This window comes from Adiantum capillus-veneris, chromosome 8 (assembly GCF_014529385.1).
Source record: "Adiantum capillus-veneris isolate H3 chromosome 8, ASM1452938v2, whole genome shotgun sequence".
NCBI classification, from domain to species: domain Eukaryota; kingdom Viridiplantae; phylum Streptophyta; class Polypodiopsida; order Polypodiales; family Pteridaceae; genus Adiantum; species Adiantum capillus-veneris.
The window spans coordinates 28,928,295-28,936,527 of record NC_140938.1 but is presented as its reverse complement, the minus strand read 5'-3'; positions in this window follow the sequence as shown (position 1 = coordinate 28,936,527).

Below are 8,233 nucleotides of genomic sequence, written 5' to 3'. Positions count from 1 at the left end.
TTGCTTCTTTTGTTGGCTCAGTTGTTGTGGTTCTAACTGCTGGCGATGGTGGTGGGCTTGGCATTGGGTGATCTTGGTGTTCAGAGACAGGAGAAGAGATGCGGGGAGACACATCACCTTGAGTATGTTATTCTTCTCCTTGTGCAGTGGCTTCCTCTGCTTGCTCTTGATGTTTTGCCACCTCTTTCACTTTCCTCGCCGCTTCTTAGGTTTCCTTTAGCTTCAAAGATTCTGCTTCTTGGTACATCTTTTCCAAGGATTCCGTGGGATCTTCAGAGTGCTTCTTGGGGTGATGCTTGGTTCTAGGCCCTTTAAGCCCAATAGGCACCTAATTTTCCGGGTCCTTTCCTTGTGCTTGGTGGCTGCGTTGGTATGAGTGTTTCTCTCTTTCAAACCGGGCTTGCTTTCGAGCAGGGTCTTCTTGGTGTCCTGCCACGGCTTTTCTCTTTATTTCCTCCCGTCGTGCTCTTTTTTCTTCATTATCCGAGCTATCACTGTTGTGCCGTTCTGGAGATATCTCAGCCGATTTTTCATCAGACTTGTAGGATCTCTTGGCAGATCTTGTAGCTTGAGGAGAAGATTGAGCTGACACTATCCAAGTGTTTTGATCTGGGACAGGTGGTAGGTTGTCGTCCATGCTGATGGCATGGTATATGCAATTCTTGTCAACACCTGTGGTGCACCCAGGTATGTGATCTTTTCTTCTTTCTTTATTCTTTTCAAAGTGGTCAAGACATATTGTGCATGGTCAACCGGTTGCATGGTTGTTGACTTGAGGACTTGCGTGTGAAGGTGGTGGCAACCGCATGGTTTGGCATTGTATACCTTGGCGGCCTCTTAGCAAGGAAATGGAAGTGTTGTGGTATAACCGGCCTGGCTATTTAACTTGTTTGTGAATAAGGTCTGCAAAGGTGGCCGCAGCGGTTTCTTTTGTGAAATTTTTTACCGTCTTCCTATCCCTTGCCCTCATTGTCATTCCTTCTGTGGGCAGTCTAAGTGCTTCTGCCACTATTTCCTTGGAGATCACCAATTCAACTTTATTCCCTTGTGGGTCAGAAATTTGCACAGTTCCATCTTCTTTGATCATGGACAAAAGCTCGTAAGCTTTTTGGAAGTCCATTCCACAAGGCTCTTGTTCATAAAAATCTCTGATTCCTAGCCGTCGGTTGGCTTCTTTGGTTTCGGGCATTGCGGCAACATCATACACTTCTTTTGGTAGGAGTTGCAACTCTATCTGATGTCCCTCCTCGCTCTTGAATCTACCGGTGAACACTGTGGTGTTGTGCTCCTTAAGTTGTTCCTCTGAGAGATAGGTTGCCTTGGTGGTTTTGAGACTGAATCAAGGTCCAGTTGGTATACTGGTAGTTCTTGCAACTTTTCTTTCTGGTTGAGCTTCTTCTTGGCCCTCTCTATTGCTTGCATGGCTTCTACTCAGTGAATAGAGTGTCAAAGTTAGCAGATTTAACAGATTTTTCTTTGAAATGTCCTTTAGTCTGAAATGCTGACAATTTGGTCCAATTTGCTTCAAATCAATTTTTGAACAAGCATAGATGCATAAAAACATGCAAGGAACAAAATTGTAAAGTCCAACCAAAAATTTACAACCAAAGTAAATAATCACGATTATTTACAGCTGAGTAATTTCTCCAACTTTTTGCAAACTTGGCATCACAGGCTTGAAGTATATACCAAATGCATGCTCTCAGTGAAATATACTCATTTGGATGCATAGGGTGAAAATGGTACCAGATTTTGGCTTTAGGTCTCTGAAACAATGGATATAAAGAAAATTTGAGATTTTGAGCTCCAAATTGGTTCAAACTTGGCTAATGGGCTTACCACATCATGTACTTTGGATGTATGGTGGCAAAATAGCAAAATTCTTCCATTTTGGCTAGAAAGTAAAAAATCGCGATTATTAACTTTTCCACCAAAATCAACATTTTTTTGTACATTTTGTTTCTAAGCATTGTATAGGCCTGTGTATGTGATATGAGGTGATTTGGATCAAGAATTGTGGTCCATAACTCAAAAATTGACTTGCAAAGACTTCTTTGCATTTTTTTGGCAATTTTCCAAGTTATAGGTGCTCATTTTGGCTCATACTTGATTTTTGGCATGTAATAAGTGTGTACACGTGATAGGTGAGGTGATGATACAATTTCCAAGCAAAAATAGTGCAAAAGTAAATAATCATGATTATTTACAGCCGTCACAAGTTTCTTACAAAACCTAAAAATTTTGACCTAAACACATTCTATACACCTAAAACAAGTCCTAAATTGAATTTGGTTAAGTTTGGTCTTGTCGGTGTCACTTTGTGCTTTGTCGACTCTGAAATCACTGATTTCTGTGACTACATTTCCTATTGAGTTGGTTTGTCACTTGTGAGGCTTTGGACTTGTCCACAACATAGTCATGAAGCAACTCATCCAATTCTGGCTCATTTGGAGTCAGTTTGACCTCGTATGTCGAATTTGACGCTTTGTAGCCTTTGAGGAGTTTTCTGATTTTCAAGGGCTTTGCTTGATTGATTTCATGAAACGAATCATATACATTGTATATAAACCTCGTAGGCAAGCTGTCTATGGAGTCGGAACCAAATTCTGGCATCTGCCAAAAACCTAGCTTTTCTACTAGGGACCCCCCTCGATCCCCTGCCAAATAGTCAACTAATGATATAGAAAGGTTCTATTATGTTTGGGCATGCTACAGTTCAAATCCCATCTGATTTGGTCGAGCTGACAGGCCACTATGGTCAATTTTTGGTCGTAGGTCTTCGTGCACTGCTCGGATTCTAGGGTTTTTTCTAAGGGTTTAGACTAGCTACCAGCCGTACAAAATGGATCATTGATGAGTAAAGAACTTACCCCTCATGTTCCGTGTGAGACGGCGCTGAAAACGGGCAACTGTAGACTCCGAAAAGTACGCGCGAAAGAGGTCAAAAAGCTCTCTCTACAAAGGTAACAAGTGGAAATGAGGTGGTTTTAGCCTACCTGGGATATCTATACCCGAACTTCCCATACCATTTTTTCCCAGATTCCCCCGTTAGTCCTACTAGGCCATGAAATCTATTTTAGACTCAAAAAATTTCCCGATCGGATTCCTGTAGCTCATTCTGCAAGAATTTTGCAAAAATAGGTCTGCCCGTCTAATTTAGGCTTCCCGCTTCCATCTTCCGATTCCATTGAAAATTTTTGTACTTGTCTACCTTGTCTTTCTGATCACCACTGTGTCTTCCGTTTTTCCATCTGAGCTCCTTTGCTATTTATTATTAATTTTGGACCTATTTATTTAACAAATCAAAGAAAATAACAAAATGCGCTAAAAAAGCAAAGTGAAAATCCAATAATTAAGAAAATCCATTGAAAAACACAACTTTATTGTGTTTTGTTGGATTTCTCCATTTTTGAGTCTTAATATCGAGAAAAATGATGAAAAATAACCAAAAAGAACTATTTTTAATGATTTTCTAATAGTATATACACTATTTACACTCATCGGGAAGATATTATCAGTGAATTTTCCCTTGATGATGAATTATAAGAGCATTATTAGGTAATTTTGCAAAAAATCACACGTTAACATCGAACTTTTTTCTCCCTCTTCAAACATTGCCCTTAATTTCCTAGTGCTCTTCCACCCCTCCTAGATGGCGTACTCTGGGACGACTGTGTGCATGGGTTGAACAATCATGTCTTATGCATAGCCATGTTTGGCTCTACCATGCTTTGAAGATCAATGCAATTCAAACCACTACGTGTGCAAGAGCTGGGTCTTGAGTAATTAACTCAAGGGTTTCTGATGTCGAGGCTTTCTCATGCTGTCTTCCAAAGAGAAAATCTTGTAGCTTGTGTGCTCTTTTTTTTATTGTACCATCAGGATGTTTCAGCACACTAATTGCTTGAGCTGTTGATAGCAATTTTGACTGTTGTCGAGCTTTTTCTCACCATTGGTAGGTTGGTTTGCTTGGTGTGGAATGGTGTGGTGTAGTCTTTTGGGACTTAAGTCTCCATTGCTTGATTGGTTTTACGGTTTGTGGAGAAGATAAGTGCTCCTTTTTTTGCCAAATATATTTCAAGTTAGGTTCCTTGCTCGGAGATGCTCGTCTCTATGTTTTGACCCTTGGAACCTTCTTTGGTTTTGTCGGTGTTTTGGACACCCATATTTGAATCGGCTTGTCCTTAAGCTATGCTTTTGGTACCCAAATTTTCCTGACTCCTTCCATGCTACTTGTACGCATTTGCTTGTCGAGAGGATGGAGAAGATTGATTACTTCGTGGTTTGGTCTGCTGATTGCTTCATTTCTATTCCTCCTTGCTTGGTGCAATTGGAACAATGAGTTGCCCGTCTTTAGGTAATAGCTTGAGCTTATTTGTATCCCAATCTGGTACTGCTTTGTATGTCCGCATCCAGGGAATCCCAAGAATCATCGTCTCATTCATGTGTTCATTTGGTAAGCATACAAACTGATGAGGACATGAACATCCATGTACTATCACGTTCAAGTTGACTACTCCCAATGTTGGTGTTGGGTTCTTTTTGCATCCTTTGATTGTTGCTATTCCTGTTGTCAAAGACTGACTTATTGCTTTCTTGTACGTGGAATAACTGACTGCATTTACTCTAGCTCCTGTGTCGACCAAAGCATTTGTGCTATGATTATTGAGCTGTACTTTGATGTGCAGGTCCATTCCGTCTAACCATTCATCATCTGTTGAAACTGCATCTTTAGGCAATTCCCATTGTTGGTCGTCTATTTCCAGAGTGTTGATGGGAATCGGTATCTGTTGATTTTTTAGAACAGCTTTCCGTTTGAGTACCCGAAGATGACCTTCCTCTTGGGCTTCATCAATAACCTGTTGTCGTTTAATCCTCCTTTGCTTGGCTGGATGCATTCTTTCTAGTAATTCATTGGTTAGCGGCAAATTGTATTTCTTTAAACGGAATCCACTAATCCAATTAGCCATTGGTTCACCATCTAGGGTGGACAACTTTACTGCTCCACTTGGAGATACATCTTCAATGATCAATGGTCCGTTTTCCTTTTTCTTAAACTTGGGAATGCGTTGCTTAAGGGAATAGACTAAAAATAAGTCCCCGTTCTTGAAGATTTTTGTGATTAAGTGGGAATCAAAAAATTGTTTTTGCTTCCGCTTTTGTGCATAGATGTAAGCTACATCAGTTAGCCTTTGCTCATCTAGTTTTTCCAAATCTTCAAGTCTTTCTGACAACTCATGTCCAATCCACTCAAGATTTTGTGTTACCCTTAATATCGACAATAGAAATTCTATTGGCAGTATGGCATCAAGACCATAAACAGGGTTAAAGGATGTAGCATTTAAATCTATTTTGAATGAAACTCAATAAGCCCATAGAGTTGCATGGAGATTCATTTCCCAGTCTATCCTTCCTGAACTAACCACTTTAGTCAGTACCGAGCTAAGAATTTTGTTTGTATGTTAAGCTTGTCCGTTTGCTTCTGGGTCATAGAGAGCTAATTTGTTATGGATGACCATAAACTCATTAAGCAAATACTCAATTACCTCATTGAGGAAATGAGTTCCCCGATCACTGACAATTTCTATTGGTAGTCCATATCTCGTGAATACATACTCATATAAGAATGCGGCAGTGGTTGTGGCATCATTCTTTTGAGTTGCTTTAGCCTCGGTCCACTTGATCAAATAGTTCGTAGGTACAATGATATATTGAGCTTGGGTTCTATAAGCAGGTGGTTGTATCGGCCCAACAAAATCTATCTCCCGTTTTTACGAAAGCTCTAGCCCCCATCATTGGTCTTAAGGGCATGCTATCTACACCTGTTGGCATTTTTTCTTGTTGACAAGCATCACACCATTGAATATGTTCTTTGGCATCTGCAAAAAGTGTTGGCCACCATATGCTGCCATTAAGATTGCTCTTGTGGTGGTCTCACTAGAAAAGTGACCTCCAGCTAATCTAACATGTGCTTGTTCTATAATTGGAATATACTCGTCTTCATTTGCACAAAGACGCAAATGTTGATCTTTACCTGTCCGACACAATTGGTTTCCAATAAGAGCATAGTCTCTTGCTTCAGTTTCAATTGCTCTTTGACGGCATTTACTCATATCCTCAAGAAATGTTCGGCTCAATAAGTAAGTGACTAAATAGTTACTCCACTTAGGAACAAGTGAAATTTGAAAAAATATTACATGAGGTATGGGTGTTTGTTTTGACATTGAGGACAATCCTTTACAAAAGATCGAACATCACTCCTCATAGTCGGCCAAAATACTCCAAGTTTCAAGATTATTTGCATAGTTTGATCTTCCGCAAAGTGAAGTCCTACTATGGTAATATGTGCTTGACTTAGGTACAAGTTTTTCTCCTCAGGATTAATGCATAAGAGCAATATTCCATCTCGATTCTTTTGTATAGCCTACCAGCTAGTAATTGATACATAGACAATTGCTCGATTAATCCGATTGTAATAGGAAGTGGTATTTGTGAATCCAGTTGAGCTATTGTCATCAATGACACCATGTTTTCCGACCATCGAGGTATCATTTCCATGGAGAACAACTAAGCATCTGGTAGATCATCGTCTACCCCTTTAGGTGATTCTCCTGAAACAATTCGTGACAAATGATCTGCTCTTTGATGTGTAGTGCCCTTTTTTACAACCACAGTGAAATCAAATTCCTGAAGAATGATGAACCATTTGCTTGAGTATCCTTCCTTGTTTTTCTCGATGTTTTTGACATTTTTGGATTTTTGTTTGAAGGATATATGCCAATGATTTTGTCCTTGACACAATCATGTGCATCTATCTGCATCAAGAATTGTGTTCTACTGGAGAGTGATGGCATAGGTCGTGTTTTCACGTTTCTGGTGTCTCTTTTTTGTCTATACCATTTTTATCTTCTTGATTTCTGGTTAGGAAAGTCAAAAGACTTTTCCTCCCCTCTTTTCATGAGTAACTTAGCTCTCATATGTTCTTTTTCTGGCCCCGAATCTTCTGAGGTACTTGAGTGTTCATCTAACTCATCTGTTGCATTGTAGTAGAGGTCCGAAAAGACTTTTTAGCTTTCATCAAGTCCTTGGGTTCCTCAATTTTATCTTCAATGTTGAGGGTTGAAATCATTTGGATGGGGATTATATCATAGCCATCCTTATTGCAAAATTGAGTAGACATAGATGTATTCACACATACATCCATTGTCGCTAAAATTTAAGGTTACTCAAATGGCTCAAACAAATGTTCTGAAAAGGGTTCATGTACATAGGCTTTGTCTGTGCAATTCCTTTCTAAGATATATTCTACAGGTCCATAGATCCAAATAGGAGTGTCTTTGTTTAACCAGGATGGAAGCTTAGTGTCAGTCGAAGAGACTGAATCCAACTCTTGTATGGGTGTTTTCAAGACATCTCTATAAGTGTGATCTTTTAGATTTACCCTTATTATAGATCCCACTTGCTTCAAGTACAAATAATTGTTTCCCCAATCTTGGATAAGCTATACCTGTCGCATGAAAGGCCTTCCCAATATGATTTTGTAATTGAGTTTTTTTCCAAAGTCTACTATGGCAAAAGTGTGTTGATATTCAATTCCACAGGAATTGACTATCACTTTTTCAAGCAGCCCTAATGGTCTTTCAATGTGTCCGTTAGTCAATTGCAATTTCATTCGAGTTTTTCTAATGGCTGGCTGTCCCCAGGATTCCCATACTGCTTTCGTGGCTATGGCTATGCCTGCTCCACTCTCCAGTATTTCCATGGTTTCAATGTCATTATATTTCACTGGAAGGGTTGTGTTTCCTTCTTTCCCTTCGTAATATTCTCCGACTTTTTTCATTAGAACAAATCAAATCTCTTTGTTGTCCATTTCGTTTTTCAATTTTCTCAAATTTTTTGAGATTAGCCCCGTTATCTCCACCTTCTCTGGGGTTTTATATAGATCATTCCATAAATATGGTCTGAGTTTTAACAGTTCCCCCAATGTAAGAGTGCATTGGATGGGTGTAGACATGATTGAATGAATGTTGTCAACTTCTAGGGTCCGTTCATCTCTTTTTACTTGAGTGGTCTTACACAGTATGGATTCAGCTTTGTTATCTCCCAAGTAAGAGGGTAATGTTTTCAAGGTCAATGGTTTAGACATTCCTGAAGCTTCAGATCTGCAATCCCCATACAAGGATTGTACATCCACGTCCATATCAGGAGGTAGGTTGTCCAACCAAACTTCCTC